Source organism: Lithobates pipiens, unplaced genomic scaffold, assembly GCF_037356315.1.
Source record: "Lithobates pipiens isolate NorthernLeopardFrog02 unplaced genomic scaffold, aLitPip1_a1.2 Scaffold_3, whole genome shotgun sequence".
Lineage (NCBI taxonomy): Eukaryota > Metazoa > Chordata > Amphibia > Anura > Ranidae > Lithobates > Lithobates pipiens.
In genome coordinates, this window is record NW_027507790.1 from 93091613 (window position 1) to 93113170 (window position 21558).

General features: G+C 43.5%; 1 protein-coding gene across 2 annotated transcripts in view; it reads right to left on the bottom strand.

The window, feature by feature from the left end:
- Nucleotides 1-21558, bottom strand: part of CMKLR1 (chemerin chemokine-like receptor 1) — a 159149-nt gene that overhangs the window by 58704 nt on the left and 78887 nt on the right. The window contains exon 1 of one of the 2 annotated variants that reach the window (XM_077462041.1): nt 2412-2557. The exons of the other annotated variant lie outside the window; for it this stretch is intronic. The gene's annotated coding sequence lies outside the window, so the exon portion shown is untranslated. Of the gene's footprint in view, nt 1-2411; nt 2558-21558 lie in introns of those variants that run through there. 2 annotated transcript variants of the gene reach the window in all.

A 21558-nucleotide genomic window follows, 5' to 3' on the forward strand; every position in this document is an offset into this window, starting at 1 on the left:
TAAAGAGGAAGTAAACCTTTGTTTCCCTTCAAAGGTAAAGCATAAAAGGTTACTATGCATCGCATACTAACCCATTATGTGTCACTTACCCGAAACCAAAGCCTGCAATGTGGCTGATGTCCCCGCTGGCTGGAAGTGTCCATCTTTGCCCCTCTTCCTTCTGGGGAAGCGGCTCTGGGACTGGCCGGAGTCACGCGACTTCACTCCCACGCACGCGCGCGGGAGCCACCAGTCATGGCATGACCCCAGCTAGAAACAGCACAGCATGCCGTTTCTAGAGTGTGCATGTGCCAAATACATCGGCGCATGCACAGACGAACTCATTGTACAGAGAATTGTAAGGTTTAGGAGATATTTCCAGCACCTACAGTTAAGCCTTAATCTAGGCTTACCTGTAGGTGAAAGTTTAAGAAATGCGTGTCATGGCCTCAAAAACTCTTGTGCATCTACACAATCCAAAGGGCGGTACAATTGCAGCATCATGTAAAATGTTTTAATAAACATCCACATCTCTATATATCATAAATAAAAATAAAAAAATAACAGCCAGCTTCTTCATTTGCAATTTAGATTTACTGAGCGTTAAAATAAGCTCTGATTTTCTTGTCTAGAATGTCCATGACACTATGTTTTTTACCGTTACTTTTTTTTTTTCTAGACAAGAGCTGTCAAGACACATGCTGTTTTCATGGCAGCAGCTGGTGCTAAAAATGTTTTGATTTAATTAATAGGAACTGTTTAAATTGCTTAATTCACCATCAGTGCAAGCAATTAAAAAAATAAAAAAAATAAGAAAAATAATTAGAACCAGAATAGATGTCTATTTTTAAAGTATATACATGATAAGACGATTATTTTAAGAAATATTAATGGGTATCATTTTGATATGAATGACTACTATATGCCTGTGGACATCAACGTGAGGGGCCTGGTACGTAATACTTCTTTGCATCTTTCCACTATGGACTGGCAATGCTGCAGTTATGTGTAGGGGTTTTGCTGCCTAGCTTTGTCATAAGTAAATTATGTACAGATGTAACACCTAATTTTCCCAAAACAATTTAAGATATCTTTGGAAAATCTCTAATACAAAGTGAATTCTGAATTTCTAATCAGTCATACCACATGTGACTGCAGAGATAAACAAGCACATATTAGTGATTTATGCTCACTGTCAATAAAGTTATCCATGGGTATCCTCCATTATGTACATATTTGGTTATTTGGAAGACTATAGGGCTCTCTTGATAGCCATTCCTCTCCTATTAAAATGCACCTTCCCTGTGTTCTTCTGCCATAGCCCTCCATAAAAAGCTCTGTGCAAGCTTTGTGCGGGAGCTTACCCAGGGCTAAGGACCTTTCTCAACCCTATGTGACTGTTCTTGAGCTTAGTAATTGACTGCTTGGATGTTGAATACGGCATCGTAGAAGGTATAATAATATAATATAGGGTCACATGCCTCCCTACACCTTAAAGTAGTAGAATGTTCCAGGGGTTCGTTCTGGCAATTGGGTTGGTGAGAAAAAATGGGAAAATTATGTATTGCTATAGGTTAGCTATCTGTGAATCTTAAGTGACAGGCCTACCATAAGCAACTTTTGGTGCCCAAAAATGGGCACTGAGTTAGTAAAAAGAAAAATGTATGATTAATCTCTATTAAATAAATGTTGTTTACCTAGAGAAGTGGATGTTTACTTTGGAAAGTGTACACTCATTTTTAAAGTGACTTTTTGTAAATACAGTATTTATATTGAATAGCCAATCAAGGTTAATTACAAAATCAAGGGTAGTTACAAAAAAAAGATGATTTTTTTTTCAAACGCACAACTTCAGCAAACATTAACTTTGCAAAAGTGAACGTATATTTTACCAGGCTGTCAGTCTATATTCCTTTAGTAAATCAATCCCTATATTTTTCAAGAAAGAATACAGCGAAAATCACGTAAGGGGCTAGGGAATTTGGTATGGTACACTTGGACAAAAGTTTTAGCTCTTAAACAAAAATATACAACATCTTAGGTTTATAAAGACAGGCACAATTATTGAGTAATTAAAAGCTAATGCACACAGGTCAGTGACAGAATTAACAAAGTTACCAGCCTAGTATCAAAAATGGATATAATTCACTGAGTAGAACTTACTAAGAGGCATTGATGCATAACCGTACCTGAAATGTTGCTGACTGACCCCCATTAGTATCAGACACAGATATTTATTTTGTACTTAGCTTTTTAAAGCCTCGTTGAAATAAGTAATTTGACCCACTCAAATTTTGTAGTCTTTGCCCCAAATTATTGTGCATATAATAATACAAATCTGATTGTTCAATATATGTCAATCGACAGGTTAACATAGCACATTTGCCAATATTTAAATCTACTTCATTATTGTAATTATTTCAAAAAATTACCTTTTATTGTGCAAAACTTCCTTTAATGTCTTGAAAGTTTTCAATGACTACAGCACTGCATTTCACCAAGCTACTATCTCTTCTTGACATCAGCGGTCATGGTATAGTCTAAGTGTTTTTTATTTTGGACACTGGTATTTCTTCAAAGGAACGTCACAGTATGTAAGTTTCATTTCCCTTTTAACCTAATTACATTCGTGTTCCAGGAGGAAGACAGCCTTTAACCACTTCAGCCCTGGACGATTTGGCAGCTCAAAGACCCGAGGACTTTTTAAAATTTGGCACTACGTTGCTTTAACTGGTAATTGCGCGGTCATGTTGTACCCAAACTAAATTTGCGTCTTTTTTCTCACAAATCCCACAAAACACCGAAAAATATTTTCTACTTTTTGTTATAAAAAAAAATGAATAAACTCAATTTTAGTCATACATTTAGGCCGAGATGTATTCAGCCACATGTCTCTGGTAAAAAAAATTGTCAATAAGTGTATATTTATTGGTTGCATCTACAATCTAAGATACATTTTCTGGAATTTACGCTACTTTTAGTTTGTCTCATTTCTTGAGGTGCTAAAATGGCAGGGCAGGACAACCCCCCCCCCCCCCCCACACACACACACACAAAATGACTCCATTTTGGAAAGTAGACACCCCAAGGAAATTGCTGAGAGGCATGTTGAGCCCATTGAATATTGTATTTTTTTGTCACAAGTGATTAAAAAATAAAAAAAAATACACAAAGTTGTCACTAAGTGATATATTGCTCACACATGGCTTGGTTATATGTGAAATTACTCACCAAAATACATTCTGCTGCTTCTCCTTACTTGAGACTTTTTGGTAGCCTAGCCACATACAGGACACCGAAATCTAACCACCACCTTCAGGATCTCTAATGCTGCGTACACACGATCAGACTATCCGGTGGACTTAGTCTGGCGGACAAACCGCCGGAAAGTATGCCGGACTTTCCGAACGAGCGCACCTGCCCACACACGACCGGACTTTTCCAGCGGACTAGGTCCGCCGCACTATGGCAGGAGTTCGCCGTACTTTTGAAATGAACAGACTTGCACGGAGGAAAGTCCAATCATTTTGAATGTGGCTCCAGGTAGCCAGGACTAGTGAAGGAAGTCAATGTCGCCACCTTCAGTGACGAGATTGACACGTCACTGGCCCCGTCACCTGGTATGGACTTAAAGGGGAAGCCCTACGCCGAAAAAACGGTGTGGGTGTCCCCCCCAAAGTCCATATAAGACCCTTATCCGAGCACGCAGCCCGGCTGGTCAGGAAAGGGGGTGGGGACGAGCGAGCGCCCCCCTCCTGAGCCGTACCAGGCCGCGTGCCCTCAACATGGGGGGGCTTTGGGGAAGGGGGGGCCGCGTGGCCCCCCCACTCCAAAGCACCTTGTCCCCATGTTGATGAGGACAAGGGCCTCTTCCCGATAACCCTGGCCGTTGGTTGTCTGGGTCTACGAATGGTGGGGGGCTTATCAGAATCCGGGAGCCCCCTTTAATAAGGGGTTCCTCAGATACCGGCCCCCCACCCTATGTGAATGAGTATGGGGTACAATGTACCCCTACCCATTCACCTGTAAAAAAAATGTAAATAAAACACAACACACAAGGGTTTAAAATAATTTATTGCACAGCTCCGGGGGTCCTCTTCCGTCTTGGGGGGTCTTCTTGCCGGACTCCTCTGCTATCTTCTGCTAGCTCTGTTACTAGCGGAGGAGCCCGGCTTTCTTCTTCGTCGCCGCCCAGGGGTCTTCTTCCGACTTCGGGGGTCTTGTCACTCTCTTCGGGGGTCTTGTCTCCCTCTTCGGTTCTTCTTGCCGGGCCTCCGTTTTCTTCCTTTAGCTCTTTTACTAGCGGTGGCCCGGTCTTCTGTCGCCGCCGCCTCTTCTTCCGACTTAGGGGGTCTTGTCCCCATCTTCGGTTCTCCTTTCTGGGCCTCCGCTTTCTTCCTTTAGCTCTTTTACTAGCGGTGGCCCGGTCTTCTATCGCCGCCACCTTCTCTTCTTCTTGTTCTTCTTCTTCCTTGAGATGTTGACTCGACACGCTCTCTGGCCGCAATGACAGGGACACGATGTGTGGCGACTTATATAGGGACATCGCCAGGTGATGTCCCCACCCCTTATGATGTCACAGTCCCAGAGGATGCTGGGAGAACATGAGGAGAACATGAACACAGTACACAGGAGAAGCAGCAGAATGTATTTTAGGGTGTAATTCCACATATAACCATGTCATGTTTAAACAATATATCATTTAGTGACAACGTTGTGTATAAAAAAATTTTTTTTAATTTTCCCAAAACTTGTGGCAAAATATAGCATATTCCTTGGACACAACATGCCTCTCAGTAAAAAGCTTGAAGTGTCTTCTTTCCAAAATGAGGTAATGCCGCATACACACGTCAGACTTTTCAACGTCAAATGTGCGCTTGGAGCTTGGTGTCGGAAATTCCGACCGCGTATAGGCTCCATCGAACAGTTTCCATCTGGTTCTCAAATTTTCTGACAACAAAATCCGTTCGTGTAAATTCTGATCGTGTGTGTACACAATTTCAACGCACAAAGTGCCACGCATGCTCAGAATAAATTACAAGACAGAAGCGCTCGGTCTGATTAAACTAGTGTTCGTAATGAACATAGCACATTCGTCACGATGCAATGTTTTAAATAGTTTAATGCAGTGCATTCTCTTCTTCTTTATAATGCTAGAAGAATAAAGTTGTTTTGCTGCTCATAGTCACACAGAGTTCTCTCAAACTTCTTTCTTTATTATTTCTCGTGATTTCACGAATATAATATTTTCAATTTTCGTCAGATCTCCCAAATAATTTTTTTTTAGTTTTTATAGTGTTTTTTGTTTGTTTTTAATCAAGATCAGTTTTTTTTTGGTGATCTCCCTAATATTTTTTGTGGGTTTTGTGTGTCAAGTCACCACAACACCATTATTATCTTGGATTTTTTAACCTCAAGGAGGTTGGTTGGTGTTCCTTGTTAATTTGGCCTTGTATTTTTGAAATGTACTTCCCTACTCACAAACAAACTGTCCTGTTTGAACTAAAACACATAGCCAAGTATTTGTGAAAAAGAAAAAGCCATTTATTCTGGGTCATAAAAAATAAAGATGAAGGCAATGCTGGAGAAACTGGTGAAATTTGCAAAGCCTTTGTACCCCAGGGCACACATCAATTATTTTACAGTCAAAATTGGTGGAGTCCATATAATAGTGAGCACAATCCGGTCCCGGACTACAAGAGATCAGGAACAGCAGCAGATGACATATAGGCTGTGGTCATACAACAGCCTGCATCTTTTTCCAGACCAGACCAGACCAGACTGAACCCAGGCCATCACTCTCTGGTCTTCCTTACACGCTTCCTTCCAGGCTGTGGCTCTGGTGTTGGAGGTGTGGCAGGAGGTAGAGAAGGAGGATCTGGAGGAGGACCATGGTTCAACTCACAAATGTGGCTTTGGCTTGTGAGTTCGCCCCTCAACCCCCTATAACCCCTTCCTCACATAAGAGGCGTTGGCCCTCCTCCATTTCCGGCATTTTTCCTCTTGAACAATGGGGGGGTTTCTGATGGCTGCAGTAGCCTTCACAAATAGTCACATTGCTGCCTCCTTCAGGTTACTCCTCTTCCTGGCACTTTTTTGTGAATCACAGGGCAAGGGAGTGCCCTGGGATTCAGGCAGGCTACTGGGCTCGGCCACCTCCTGGCTGCCACTTACCCTCGCCACCTCCTGGTTGCCACTTTCCATGGCCCCCTCCTGGCTGAGGCTTTGCTGTGTATGAAAAAGGGACATAGTTTTAGTTTTTGGGTTTTCAATCACACACAATTTTCAGCTCATGACTGTTGCAAATTGAATGTTAATAAATAGAAAAGACTATCATTCTGATCCCAGCATTTTTCCTTCTTGTCCCAATCATTTGTGGCCACTACTGTTTATTGATATGTAAAACACTTTGGGAAATCAGAAATTAGTTATCAAAACTAACATATGTAGTGCCGGCTCCTGAAGAATATGCACTATGTGTTTTAGAAATTTAAAGTTACACCTAGACTGCAGTTTGGTTTAGGTATTATTATTCCAAATTTTCACCTCAGCATCAGTCTGACTGGACTATAGGTGTTCGGCCTGGCCATAGGGGGGCACTGTCTCCTCTGGTGGGCAGGGAAACACAGTCTGGTTGGGTGCTTTAAGATTACTTTCTCTCAGAACCAGCCCAGTGTCACTCTTGCTGTGCCTTCTAGGAGAGGGTACTTAAGATGCGGATGTCACGTGGTTCGGGGTTCAGAAGTATGTTCTGACTCCATGGTCCTGGTCCTCCTGACCAGCCCTGGGGTGCGGATCCACCCGACTTTAGATCTCGGGGCTGGCTAGCCCGAGGCGAGGAAACTAAAGGAAGGATTCGGGAGTGGTCCGGTGCCGTCTCAAGTTGTGGAGAGGCCCAGCAACTTCATAGTTATCCAGCGGAGGACTCTTCAGAAGGAGGCCACGCAAAGGTTGGCTTCTTAGCAAGAGCCTGGTAAAGCTGAAGGACCTAAGTGAATCCAGTTTTGTGTGGTATCGCTGGACCGGCTGCAAGATACTGGTACCACATGAGTGTTCTACAGGTTTTTCCAGTTTCCTTGTTCATGTTTTACAATGAGGTCTGTGGCAGAGACTTGTTCTTGACTCAAGCACCCTGTTGGCTGCAAACCCTTGTGAGAGAAGTGTCAGAAACCATGAATCAGACCGAGACAGAAGTACAATTAAATCACACTTGTTTATTAAATAAAAATAAAAAGGTAAATAGAAAAAGCGTAGTCAAAGCATAACCAGAGTCCAGTAACCGGATCGAGTAGTCAGCCAGGCCAGAGTTCAATAACCAGATTGGGTAATCAGCTAGGCTAGAAGTCAGGAATCCAAGTAGAGCAACAGCAAGCAGGATAAGGAGCCAGAAGGGATTTCAGCAAGCCAGTCTTTAAACAGAACCGTAGGAGATGGTTTCTTGTGATGTGACCAAGTTGAAGGCAGAGGTGAAGTGAGCTGGATAACTTTAAGTAGGAAGGTCAGACGAGCATGATCAGGAACAGCTGGTAACTGTGGAGAGAAATGAGCTGGCAATTAGCTGACAGCTGAGCAGCCAGCCCAGAGAAGGAAGGGCTAAGCCAGCCCTGACAAGAAGGACTATCCAACTAGAGTGAACATCCAGTTGTGAATGGCTATTCTCTGGATTTATTCAAAGTAAGAAAGTTCTTTATACTGGCTTTGACACTAAGAATACCTAGACTTTTCACCTAACCCTCTGATCCTATACTAAGAGACTATTGTTAATTACGTTTTTGCAAATAAAAATCCCTTTGAGCGGATCTGTCGTCAGTCTCTAGAGTTTGTGGGCCATCTATCACGGGAAACTGCTAGATGCAAAATGAGGTGAAGAAGGTAACGGTAAGCGCATTAAAATCAGCCGCTCCTTCGGCGGCCAGTGCTACACGTGGGAGCTCGTAGTCCGGGATTTACTGTTACCCTTCGAAAGAAAGAACTGTGCAAGTGGTGAATACAGGACAGAGTGTTGTATTTTTTTTTTGACTACGCCATTTTGTGAAATGATGGACATGCACTGTTGGTGCATAAGCATGGGAGGAGCCTGGAAAACATTGCACCCCTACTATTTCACAAAGAAAGTGAAAAAAAAATGTTAAAAAAGACACAGACACTGTTGGGACAAGTCCTTTATTAAAAAAAAAAAAGATTCCAGCGGTGGTAATCCACTCTTGGTATCGTGCGATGGCTGATCATCTCTCCAGGGTCCAGCGATGCCTGATCTCTTCTCCGGGATCCAGCGATGGGTGATCTCTCCCGATGGTCCAACACAGTGCATTCTGTCTCCACCGGAGACATTGCGGCAATCCCTGCAGCCTGGCAGGTCTTAGCTGAGGAGGACGGGGCCACCTGTCACCTGACCCCGCCCCCTCTGATGTAACGGAAACCTGCATTACATCAGAGGGGGTAGGGTCACCCGTACACCACTGGGGAAGCCCAGGTTTCCCCTTGCGTCAGAGGGGGGCGGGGTCAGGTGACGGGTGGCCCCGTCCTCCTCAGCTAAGACCTGTCAGGCTGCTGGGATTCCTGCAGTGTCTCCGGTAGAGACAGGATGCGTTGCACTGGACCATTGGGAGAGATCACCCATTGCTGGAATCTGGAGAAGTGATCAGGCATCGCTGGACCCCGGAGAGATGATCAGCCATCGCAGGATACTAAGGGGTGGTTTTCCACCGCTGGAATCTTCTTTTTATTTTTTATTTTTTTAATAAAGGACTTATCCCAACAGTGTCTGTGTCTTTTTTTAACAATGTTTTTCACTTTCTTTGTGAAATGGTAGGGGTACAATGTACCGTTACCATTTCAAATGGGGGGGGCAGAATCTGGGGGTCCCCTTGTTAAAGGAGGCTTCCAGATTCTGATAAGCCTCCCGCCCGCAGACCCCCACAACCACCGGCCAGGGTTGTGGGGATGAGGCCCTTGTCCCCATCAACATGGGGACATGGTGCTTTGAGGGGTCACAGACCCCCAAAGCATCCACCCAATGTTGAGGGCATGTGGCCTAGTATGGTTCAGGAGGGGGGCACTCTCTCGTCCCCCCTCTTTTCCTGCGGCCTGCCAGGTTGCGTGCTTGAATAAAGGGTCTGGTATGGATTTTTGGGGGGGAACGCCACAACATTTTTTTTTATTTGTCATGGAGTTCCCCTTAAAATCCATACCAGACTTGAAGGGTCTGGTATGAATATTTGGGGGAACCCCATGTCATTTTTTTTATTTGATGCGGGGTTCCCCTTAATATCCATAGCAGACCTGAAGGGCCTGGTAATTGAATTTGGGGGGAACCCCACGCATTTGTTTTGTTTTTTATCAATGACTTTCAATGAGTGTTCTCTGTGTTACAGGGAGCCGACAATTCATTATAGCCGTGAGTGCTTTTAAATGACTTTTTTTCCTGCAGAAATTACACTTGCAGGGACAGTTCTAAGCACGGGAAACATGATCCCCTTTATAGGCATACTATACACACCCCCCAGGTATGAAACTTAAAGGAATATTACACTTTTATTGTTTCATTTTGAGCATTATTAAAATCACTGCTCCTGAAAAAACCGTTTTAAAAAAAAAATTTGCATTGATACATGTCCCCTGGGGATCCAAAATCCTGGGATCCAGATCTAAATCATCACAACAGGCGAATGCCTGTTATAAGTAGCACCCAACCATGCACCGCTCAATCAACGCCAGCCGACGCCGGCGTGTGACGTCGCAAGTTCAGGGCTCCCGCATCACGCACACGCAAAAAATTGCGTGCACGCATGCTCACTGGCCCTACAGCCAAAGGAACAAGTCCCTGCCAGGGCCAGTGCAAGAGGAGGAAGATGCCCCATGAAGGGACTGGCTCCTCCACCAGGGGGCTCACCGGGTTGCCGCGGAGGGACACAGGTGGAGCAATCCACGCCAGTGCCCGTCATGAAGTGGGACAAAGGGGAAACAGCAAGCTCGATTGTAAATATAAATAACAATTGTATTATATACCAATAAATAAATAATTTAAATCTGGTAATTAGGATAAATATCTTAAAAAGCCAATGCAGCAAACACGACAAAGGTCCAAGGAGCAAAAGGGCAAAGAACTAGAAACTATGATGAGGTACATCATGATAAGGTAGCCTGTGGTAAAATAGTAAAATTTCTCTAGCCCGACCAATAGACGTCTGGAGTGAATGGTTGCATGAAGGCTAACGTTTCAACAGAATTTAACCGATAAACTAAAAATGATTATATATAGTAATAAAAGAGGCTCTCCCCAAAAGGACACAGGGTCAAAAGGGGAAAGTTTTAAAATGCTAACAAAGGGTTTTACTTTTAAAGATTTTTTCAAAAAAGATGCTGTATGATAATTTTGTTTTTTTCTATGTGCCGATTATTACTTTGTCCTTTTGATCTTATCACAGACAACCTCCTAATGAAGCAGCTTATGTCCACGAAATTAGTCGAGGAAAATTATATCTGTGATCAAAAGCCCCATTGTGAACACCCACTGGTGACATACTGTGTCTAGCTATGATGTTTTATCTGTAAACGATGACTTGTTTTTTGGCATCAATAAAATCTTCTGTAATTTTTATATATTTATTTGTTATATTATTTGTATTGTACCGTGATAGTCCAACTGCCCCCCCATTTTCATGGTAACCTGGTTGGGAATTAGGCTCCCAATTTCTATATTATTGATTCTGGATGATGGTACAAATCCCTACCTATTCTTATTTTTGTATTATTTTATTTTATAAGAGGCCATATCTATTTTCTACAAACTGAAGAGCAGTAATGATCGTAAAAGCAGGAGGCTGAAAAGCGCGAATCATCTGTCATCAAGCTTCTACTAACACAAGACTAGCGGAAGGAGCCCAAAGGGTGGCGCACTTGGTATTGAACTTCCTCTTTGTAGTGCCGTCATATGTATTGTACGTCACTGCGTTCTTGACGTTCGGAAATTCCAACAACTTTGTGCGACTGTGTGTATGCAAGACAAGTTTGAGCCAACATCCTTCGGAAAAAATCCCATGGATTTTGTTATCGGAATGTCCGATTGTGTGTATGCGGCATTAGATAGCCTGAAGGTGATTGGTTTTTGGGGTCCTGTACACGGCTAGGCTCAAGGGATGGGCTCCAAAAAAGTCTCACACATGTGGCATTCCCATACTCAGGAGAAGCAGCAGAATGTATTTTGGGGTGTAATTTCACATATGCCCATGGCATGTTTGAACAATATATCATTTAGTGACAACTTTGTGCAAAAAAAAAATGTGTAATTTTCCCGAAAACTTGTGACAAAATATAAAATATTCCGTGGACTCAGCATGGGGGTTTTGTGCTATCTTGGCATTTTATGGCTTTCAAAACTGTGATAGGTAGTGAGGAGAAAAATCTAAAATTTACACCCTTTGAAATCCTGAAGGCGATGCTTGGTTTTTGGGGCCCCGTACGTGGCTAGGCTCCCCAAAAGTCTCACATATGAGGTAAAATATTCCGTGGACTCAGCATGCCTATTAGCAAATAGCTTGGGTTTGTCTACTTTCCAAAAAGGGGGCATTTGGGGGGAACGGGGGAACTGTCCTGGCATTTTATGCACAACATTTAGAAGTTTATATCACTCATGTAACCACTTGAAAACAAAGCCCTTTCTGACACTTTTTGTTTACATGAAAAAAAATATATATATTTTTTGCAAGAAAATTACTTTGAACCCCCAAACATATATTTTTTTAAAGCAAAGGCCTTACAGATTAAAATGGTGGGTTTTGCAATTTTTTTTTTCACACAATATTTGCGCGATTTTTCAAATGCATTTTTTGGGGAAAAAACACACTTTTTGTAATTTTAATGCACTAAAACACTAATGCACTAAAATTGCCCAAATGTTTGATGAAATAAAAAAAAAAAGATCTTATGCCAAGTACATGGATACCAAAGACAACATTTTTAAAAGCCTTTAAAAGACTTCACCATTTTATATCTACAGAGGAGGTCTACTGCTAAAATTACTGTCCTCGATCTGTCCTTCTGTCCTGTTTACATATGACACCAGGCGAACGCTTGCGTTCGCCTTTGCGCGTGAGCATGGGGGGGACAGGGGTGTGTTTTTTTTATTATTATTATTTATTTTGCTTTTTTTGCTATACCAAAGCCCGGTATAAATCCAAGGGGGATCGGAGATTCGCTGTCCAAGGGCCTCGGCTATGGAATGCTCTACCAATCAACATCCGCCTGGAAGAAAATCACCTGGCTTTTAGGAAAAAACTCAAGACCTTCCTCTTTTAGCAGATGATCAAAGCTCGCCACAGCGCCTAGAGGCGATTCAGTTCGCATTGTGCGCTATATAAGTATTTCATTCATTCATTCATTATTATATTTTAAACTGTTCCTTTATTTTTTATTTTTTTATCATTTGTATTGTTATCTCTGGGAATGTAAATATCCCCTATGATAGCAATTGGTAGTGACAGGTACTCTTTTTCTCTTTTTTGAAAAAAAATTGGGGTCTATTAGACCCAAGATCTCTCCTCAAAGTATCTGACCACACAAAGATCTGTGTGATAAAATGCTTTGCCAATTTCCCAATGGCGCTGTTTATATCCGGCGAAACATGAGTCCTAAAATACTTGTAGCCTCTAGTTTCTTAGGCCATAGAGATGATTGGAGCTGTTCTGGTCTCTGATTAGCTCTATGGTCAGCTGGCGGAACCACCGGCTGCATTCTCGTGTTCCCTGTTGGGACAGGAGAGCCTGAGACAACCATGGAAGACAGTGGGGGGGGGGGGGGATATTCCTTCCCACTGCTTATAAAAGCAGTTTAGAGGCTAATTAGCTGCTAGAATTTCTTTTATATGAAAGCCGGCCGCTGGCTGAAATGAATGACACCAAGATTATACGTAAACCTGCAGGCATCATTCTGGTATAACCACTCAAAGTCCAGCAACATACCAGTACGTTGCTGGTCCTTGTTGGGCATACATTATAATGTTCTTTTTTTCATGCAGCCTGTGGGCTGCATGAAAAAAAGAGATTGATCGGTGGGTATGCCCACCATTAGAATACCAGCCTTCATCCACGCACTTTTAATGATGGGCATACATGCACCATTTTTTTTTTAACTGTGGCGGTGAAATGCTGTTGCTGTCAAGATAAATAAATCCGTGCTGCAGCTGAATGGCGTACCTGCTAAGCAAATGATGGGTAACAATAAAACAGAGTAACATTACAGTATAACAATAAGCCCGATCAACAAAGTTTGAGAGCTGGATATAAAATTTTCCGACAACATGACCCAATCGAACCGATCGGTTGTAGAGAATTCCGATCGCACAGTGCCACGCATGCTCAGATCAAATTAGGAGACCAAAGCTATTGGCTACTAGCCCAAACGTAGTTACGTCATAACTAACTAACGCCATCATGTTCCGAATGATCGGATTTTCCTGACAACTTTGTCTGACCGTGTGTATGCAACACCAGTTTGGATTTTGTCGTCGTAATTTCCGAGTGTGTGCTGGGGCTTAGACTTACTATACCTGCAAAGCAAATACAATAAAACATAGTAAAAATAAAACATTGCAATCTGTGCCTAAAGAAATATATGATGCATCGAGCAATCCACCCCTAATGTTAGGAGCAAATCGCTCCTCCACCCTGCCCCCATGCTTCGGCATATATGCTCTTTTTTTTAACTGTGGTGGTGAAATCACCTCCGACAGTGCTGGAGTCACAGCTATATGTATCGTGGGAGCAAATGCTGTTGCTCCCACGAGAGAGAAGAAAAATACAACCACAACTATTTTTGGATTTTCTGTAAAAAAAAACTGTAAACGGAACGTTGCAGATTAGGGTCTCTCAAAATGTGATAGCCATCACATCTTTCGAGGCCCCAAGACCCTGTGTTAGTGTGCCTGGGACTGTGTTGTACTGTACCCTAAAACTCCACTAGTGTGTGGTAGCGTCAATGTCAATGTTTGAATGTCAAACATTCACCAATGCATAGACCAGGTTGGTCAGGACAGGAGGGACAATAAAAACTTGTGTCACGCTTAAATCCACGTTTGCTTCAGACACAACATTTTTTTGGGGGCTTCTTTGGGGAGGACAAAAGGAAAATGCCTCTCATGCAGCCAGCTCACTGCATTTGGATTGGGAAGTTGGGCAAGAAGGGCTCTGGAATCTCTTCCTGGAATTTAAGGAAGGATCCAGTCCGTCCTGAAGCTTTGTATAGTACAAAAGCGTTCAGCAAAGCCAATTATAATTAAATAAATAAACAGACACTTTTTTGTAACAGCGTCTGGCCTTACAGTCAATTAGGTACAGCACCAACAACTGGTCGTTGAGGTCCACCCCTCCCATGTTAAGGTTGTATTCATGGACACAGAGGGGCTTCTCCACAACACCAGTTGCCGTAGGAATTTGGACTGCCGTGTCTGTGTGAAGCGAGGACAGAATGAAAATATTCTGTGAATCCCTCCACTTCACTGCTAACAAATTATTACACTTCAAGCAGCCTCTCTACTCCCATCTAAGTCGGGATTCTACAAGCCGTTGGGGGAAGCCCTGGTAATTAGATCGCACAGTGCCACATGCGCCAATTCCATAATCAATCATGTTGCGTAATAATTGTCCATGTACAAGTGGTACCCCTTTCCAAATATGGGTGACACCAAGTCCCACACTATCTTACCAGCACTCCCTATGTAGTCTGGGCAGTTCTCCGGCTCTACGTGACTATCTCTTCCCTCGTAAAATATAAAATTATATGTATAGCCTGTGGCCCTGTCACAGAGCATATACATCTTGACCCCATAACTGGCACGCTTGCTGGGAAGATACTATTTGATAGAAAAGCGGCCAGAAAATGTAATCAGGGACTCATCAATGCAGACAACTTGATCGGGATTAAACAAGGCTGCAAAACGTTGGTTCAAGTGGTTTACGAGGGGCCGAATTTTGTAGAGCCGATCAAATCCAGGGTCACCCCGAGGATGACAGAGTTCATTGTCATTGACATGCATGAACCACAAGATCTGCTTGTATCGTGTCCTGGCCATGGAGGCAGAGAACAAGGGCATATGGTGAATTGGGTCAATCGACCAATAGGACCGCAACTCACTCTTTTCAGTTATGCCCATGAGGAGGGATAGGTCTTAAATTCGGAAACCGTAATTGGTTTCCAATCTCTGACAAGGGTCAGCTGGGGATTAGTGGCGATTAATTGACCAGCATACAAATTGCTTTGATCCACAATAGATCTATAGAGATCTTCGGTGAAAAAAAGTGAATAAGAATCAAGTGACGTAAAATCATCTGTTTCCACCTGAATTCCGGGTTGGCCACTGAATGGGAGAAGTACGGGTGCTGCACAAGTGGTGAGTTTCTGGTGTCTTGTGTCCTGATTGGACAGATTGATAGCAGTGCAGCCATTGGCTCCTGCTGCTGTTAATCAAATCCAATGACGCGATGCAGTACTCGGGAGTGCGTCCGCACGGGTGTCCACCAAGGAGGGCGCTTCTCCAATGTGGACACTTTATTCGGGGAGGAGCCAACAGCGTCGCTGAGGGACCCCAGAAGAGGATGATCAGGGCCACTCTGTGCAAAACACAGTGGAGGTAAGTATGAATTGTTTTTTTTTTTTTCATTGAGGGTTTACAATCCCTTTAAGCCTTTAGAACCACTTTAAAGCCTCCCTTTGTCAGACATCCAAACACCCTGAGACTGCTATGGCTGTATCAGGGCATTCTACCACTATCGTATGACATTTTCTACTCAATAACCACCAGGATAACAAAGCATCCTTCCCACTCACCATCAATGAAACAGGGTATTCCTTAAAAAAGACCACCAAGATTACAGAGCACTACAATTTTTATTGTCTGAGTTTTATTTCCATCCATTATTATTCAGTTAATGGTTATTAATAAAAATAAGTAAACACTACATAATTTACTCTTTGTTCTTTTGTTTTGTTTTTCTTACAACTAATCATGCTAATCATGTACCATGAGCCACATATATAATCAACTTTAAAAGGGGTTCTTTGAGACTTGAACATTCTTTTAAGGGTTCTTTAAAATTAAAAAGGTTGATTAATGCTATTGTATACAATTTCTACAACGGTGTTATAGGAAGCACCAACAATGCATATGTCAGGCGTAACCATATAATCTTTTCCCTTGGCTTTATGCAACACAAGAAAGCTTATGAACTGTGTTTAAAGCTGAACTCCAGGCAAACAGCTAAATACACAGATGAAATACATATAAAAAAGCTGTTTTATCTGTCAAAGGGTTTGTATTCTTGTCCGTCTAGTTCTGAGGTTTACACAGCTCTAGCACAAAATACTGCCCTGCCTGGCAGGAGAGCTTTTTTATTTCTGCTGTAGTTCCACTTTTACTTACAGATCTACTCCCCACCCTCTACCCCAGTCCTTCTCAACCTTTTCAACACAGAGGAACCCTTGAAGTAAATTTCTGGTCTCTGGGAACCCCTGCTAAACATTACTATATCTGCAACTCATGATACATAGTGTGATTTTCAGTGGGAAGAATGCTCCTTACACTAAGGGGACCAAATTTTTAAAATGAAATGCGGGGACATATTTTATTTTTTTACCAGTAATGGCAGCAATCAGCGACTCATAGCGGGACTGCGATATTGTGGTGGACAAATCGGACACTAAATGACACTTTTGACACTTTGTGGAAAGCAGTGACATTAATACAGTGCTAAAAATATGTACTGTCACTGTACTAATGACACTGGCTAGGAAGGGGATAACATCTAGGGCAATCAATGGATTAAATGTGTGCCTAACAAGTGTTTTCTCACTTTGCAGGAACACAGGATCAACGTCTTCTATACTGACAGACTAGAGAACTGCCTTGTTTACATAGGCAGACCACTAGGCGAGTCCATCAGATCCTCTGATTGGCTCTGACACCCAGAAATGCAGGATCACGTATATAAGTGATCCTGCACAGAGCAATCCCCCTGTAGGAGTAAATCTGCTATAGTAAATCTGCTATCAGACAATCGGAAACTAGTTAAGATCATCAGCATTATAACTCACAGGCAGCAGGCACTCTATCATGGCTCTGGCTGGCTCTGTCACAGTGTGTCACATACCATGGCTGCTGGGTGCTGATTTTGTTAACTTATAACCAATAAGTGCCTGCTGCCTGTGCGTTCTGATACCATCCATTATGCCAGAGAGACAGGCACAGTGAAATATAGTCTATTCACAGACACCACCAAAGCACACCTGTGTTGAAGCCTTGAAGGCACTGGCAGCCCCACGATTGGATCTGCTTCCCCTCTATTCCTGCTGCTGGACATCATCAGCTGAGCTCAGCTGCCTCTCTCTACCCGTCGCCGCCGCCGCCACCTGCCTCACAGCCTCTCAGGTCTCACTCTCCGGGCCCCGGCTACTACTGGGTGGGGAGCGGAGGAAACTGGCTCTGTTGGGGAAGGCAAGGAAATAAGCAGGCAGGCGGCTGGCCAGGATTTGAGCCAAGGCAGAAGAACATGTGAGCGGAGCTGAATGGGCATGTGCCGAAAACTGAAGAAATAGTCCATCCGCTCTGACCAGCACATCATCATCAGAAAGGGACACAGAAAATGGAAAGAATACACCCCCCTAAGCTAGTAGGGGCGGGGTGTGTAATTAAAATTTTTTTTTTTATTCTGCACTGACTGTCTTTGAAAATTGCCCCAGCTCCTGTTGAAGTCAAATCCGGGGACAGACTTGGTCCGGGAACAGTGTCCTCAATCCGGGGACTGTCCCCTTAAACAGGGGACATCTGGTCACCCTACCTTACACTTGTAGTCACTGGGAAGAATTACCCCCTTAGAGATCAATAATGTCAGTGGAAACTTATCTGAAAGACAGAAGTTGCTCATTGCTCAAGGAACCCTGAGCAACCTCTGGGGGAACCCTGGTTGAGAAACCCTTCTCTACCCTGTGATTGCATAGCGAAAGGAAATTCAGTGCATTGATGACCTCATCTGTCTACCACTCTGTTCTTTTCCTCCTATGAGCATTCTTCTTGTGCAAATAATTGGCTTCTTATGCTGCTTCTCCCTTACTCTCTCTGAGCAGCGCTGTACAGAGACTATAAGTTTTAATGCCTCGTACACACCACTAGTTTTCTTTTTCCTTCAACCCAGCAGGTTGAACAAAAAAAAAAAACTGACAGATCAGGTCGGAGCTGCTGTACTAACTATGCAATGTTAGTACAGCAATCTCCCCTGCTGTTATATTGTGTTCTGACAGGGGAATTGCCCCCCAGCCAGAACAGTCCGATCATCACTCTCAGCCATTGGCTGAGAGCGCTGATTGGGAGTTGGCCGGCAGACCTTTTTTGGTCATGAGCCGTCATCTGCCATACACACGGGGCGAAAGTCAGCCGGTTTCTATTGAACTGGACCATGTCTCTTGACATTCAGCCCGTATGTACTAGGCAGGGATGGGCGAACGGTTTGATCCGAGCATAAGTTCAGGTCAAACTTTGGTTGTTCGTATGTGTGGGCAAACAATATGCAGTTTTCGGGGGAAATTCGAATGCCCCCGGAACACCATTAAAGTCTATAGGACACTAACATGAAAAATCTAATTTTAAGGGGAACTTGTGCCAAAATGTTAAAAAAAAGGCATAGAGGTCACCCCAAAATCCATGCCAGACCCTTATCTGAGCATACAACCTGGCAGGCCGCAGGAAAAGAGGGGGGACAAAAGAGCGCCTTCCCTCCTGACCCATACCAGGCCACTTGCCCTCAACATGGGGAGGGTGCTTTGGGGTCTGACCCCAAAGCACCTTGTTCCCATGTTGATGGGGAGAAGGGCCTCATATCCACAACCCTTGCCCGGTGGTTGTGGGGGTACAAGGGGACCCCCAGATCCCACCCCCATGTGAATTGTTAATGGTGTACATTGTACCCCTACCATTTCACAAATAAAGTCTCAAAAATGGTAAAAAAGACAAGAGGCAGCTTGGGGCAAGTCCTTTATTAAAAGCTAAAAAAATAAAAATGTCCAGCGATGTCCATTCATCTTCTATCACACCGCAGACGAGCTGAAAAAAGGAAAAAAAAACACAACAGCTCCGCCTCCATGGGAGGCTCCCATTGAGAGATGCTTCCCATTAGTGACAGCTGTCATATAGCTGAGGGAGGGGCCAGGGAGGGGCCACCCAGAGATGTAAATGGGTGACCCCACCCCCTTTGACACCAATGGAGCTTCTCCATGGCTTCCCTGTGGCGTCAGAGGGTGTTTAAGTCATCGGGTCGCCTCGCCCTCAGCTATGTACCACCAATGAGATGCGTCACTTGGTGGGAGCCTTCCATGGAGGCGGAGATGTTGCCTTTTTTTCTCTTTTTTCAGATCGCCGACGGCGTGATAGAAGATGAATGGACATCGCTGGACATTTTTATTTTGTTATCTTTTTATAGTGGACTTGTCCAAGCTGTACCTCGTTATCAATTCACATGGGGGGACGGGATCTGGGGGTCCTCTTGTTAAAGGGGCTTCCAGATTACAATAAGCCCCCGCCCACATACCTGCACAACCACCGGTCAAGGGGTGTGGAGATGAGGCTCTTGTCCCCATCAACATGAGAACAAGGTGCTTTGCGGCCAGACCCCAAAGCACCCTCTCCATTTTGAGGGCATGTGGCCTGGTATGGTTCAGGAGGGGGGGTGTTCTCTCGCCCCCCTCTTCTTCTGCGGCCTGCCAGGTTGCGTGCTTGGATAAGAGTCAGGTATGGATTTTGTGGGGACTCCTATGCCATTTTTTTTTTAAATTTGACGCAGGGTTCCCCTTACTTTTCATACCAGACCTGAAGGGCCTGGTATGGATTTTGGGGGGACACCCATGCAATTTTTTATTTTTTTTGGTTTCAATTGGGGGGGACTCCATCCTGTTTTTTTCAATGAGTTGTATCTATATTGTCAAGACCCGAAAATTTATTACAGCTGTGATCAGTTTTAAATTACTTTTTTTCTTTAGAAATTAAATTTTGCTGTGGTACTGTTCTAAACATGGGAAATCTGCGCCACTTAAAGGCATACTATAGACACCCCCAGGCACGATATTTAAAGGAATATTTCATTTTTATTGTTTCACTTTAAGCATTAAAAAAAAATCACTGCTCACGAAAAAAACAGCCATTTAAAAAAAAATGCATTGATACATGTCCCCTGCGGCAGGACCCGGGGTCCCCAATCACTTTTTATGACAATAGCTTGTATATAAACCTTTAAAATTAGCATTTTTGGTTTTTCATGTTCTTGTCCTTTAGACTTTAACAGTGTTTGTCCAAATTTTTTGCTTGTTCGGTTGTTCTGGTGCGAAAAGAACCAGGGGTGTTTGGCACATCCTTAGTACTAGGCTTAAGGCTGTATTAATGAATAGCTGTATATATTTAAGTATTCTACATCTGCCTAGAGTTAAAGTGTTACAAAACCCAGAACCTGCATTCATTATATCTGGTCTCCTACAGTACACAGAACAAGAAAATGCAATTATTTTAGTAAATATAAACTGCTAAATACCATTTCTCATCAGCAGTATATAGCAGTCTTGTGACTTATATCAGTTCCTAGCAAAGCTTGTAGGAGGAGTTTTCATTCTCCCCTGATCCTCTGTTTGGACATGTCTGGACATATCAGGACAGTGCTGATTGGTCCTGTGCTGATCACATGTACTCTTACAAGAAAAAAAGAAAAACTCTCTAGCAATACACACTAAATTGAGCATGTGCTGCCTGGCTCCAAAGGCACTGTTCTATCATGAGATGGATTGGAGTCAGCTAAAGAAGAGAAGGATCAGAGGATCAGACAGGATCAGGCAGCCTTTACACACAATACAGAGGATTAACCCCTTAGGTTCCACAGTGAGTATAACAAGCATGCTTTACTGCAACTACAGACTTATTTTACTGTTGTGAGTTTTGTAACACTAAGCTTTAACCCCCCTGGCGGTATTCCCGAGTCTGGCTCGGGGTGAACATCCAGAACCATTAGCGGTAACCCAGAGCCAGACTCGGGACCACATCGCAGGATCCAGGAAGAGGTTACTTACCTTATCCCCTGGATCCAGCGATGCCCCCCCCCCCCCCCCCCGCTGTATGAGCGAGCCGGCCTCCTCTCGATCTATCACATCGCCGAGCTCCGTTCCCTGCGAGCGTTGTGACGCACGGGGACGGAGAACGGCGCCAAGTTCAAAAAGTAAAACACACACATTACATACAGTATAATGTAAGCTTACATTGCTGTATGTAATTATTTCACATCCCTTTGTCCCTAGTGGTTTCTCCAGTGCCCTGCATGCAGTTTTATATTATAAAAACTGTTCTTTCTGCCTGGAAACTGGAGATTGTCCATAGCAACCAAAACTGTCCCTTTACATCAAAAGTGGTTTTAGACCAGCTACAAAATAGCGATAATAAATTGTAATCACTTGCAGAATTGAGTGATAGCGATTTGTGGGGAGATCCATCATCAAACACTGAAAAGTAATGACAGTGACTATTCTGCAACTGAGCAAATTTCAGTGTTTTTGATTTGA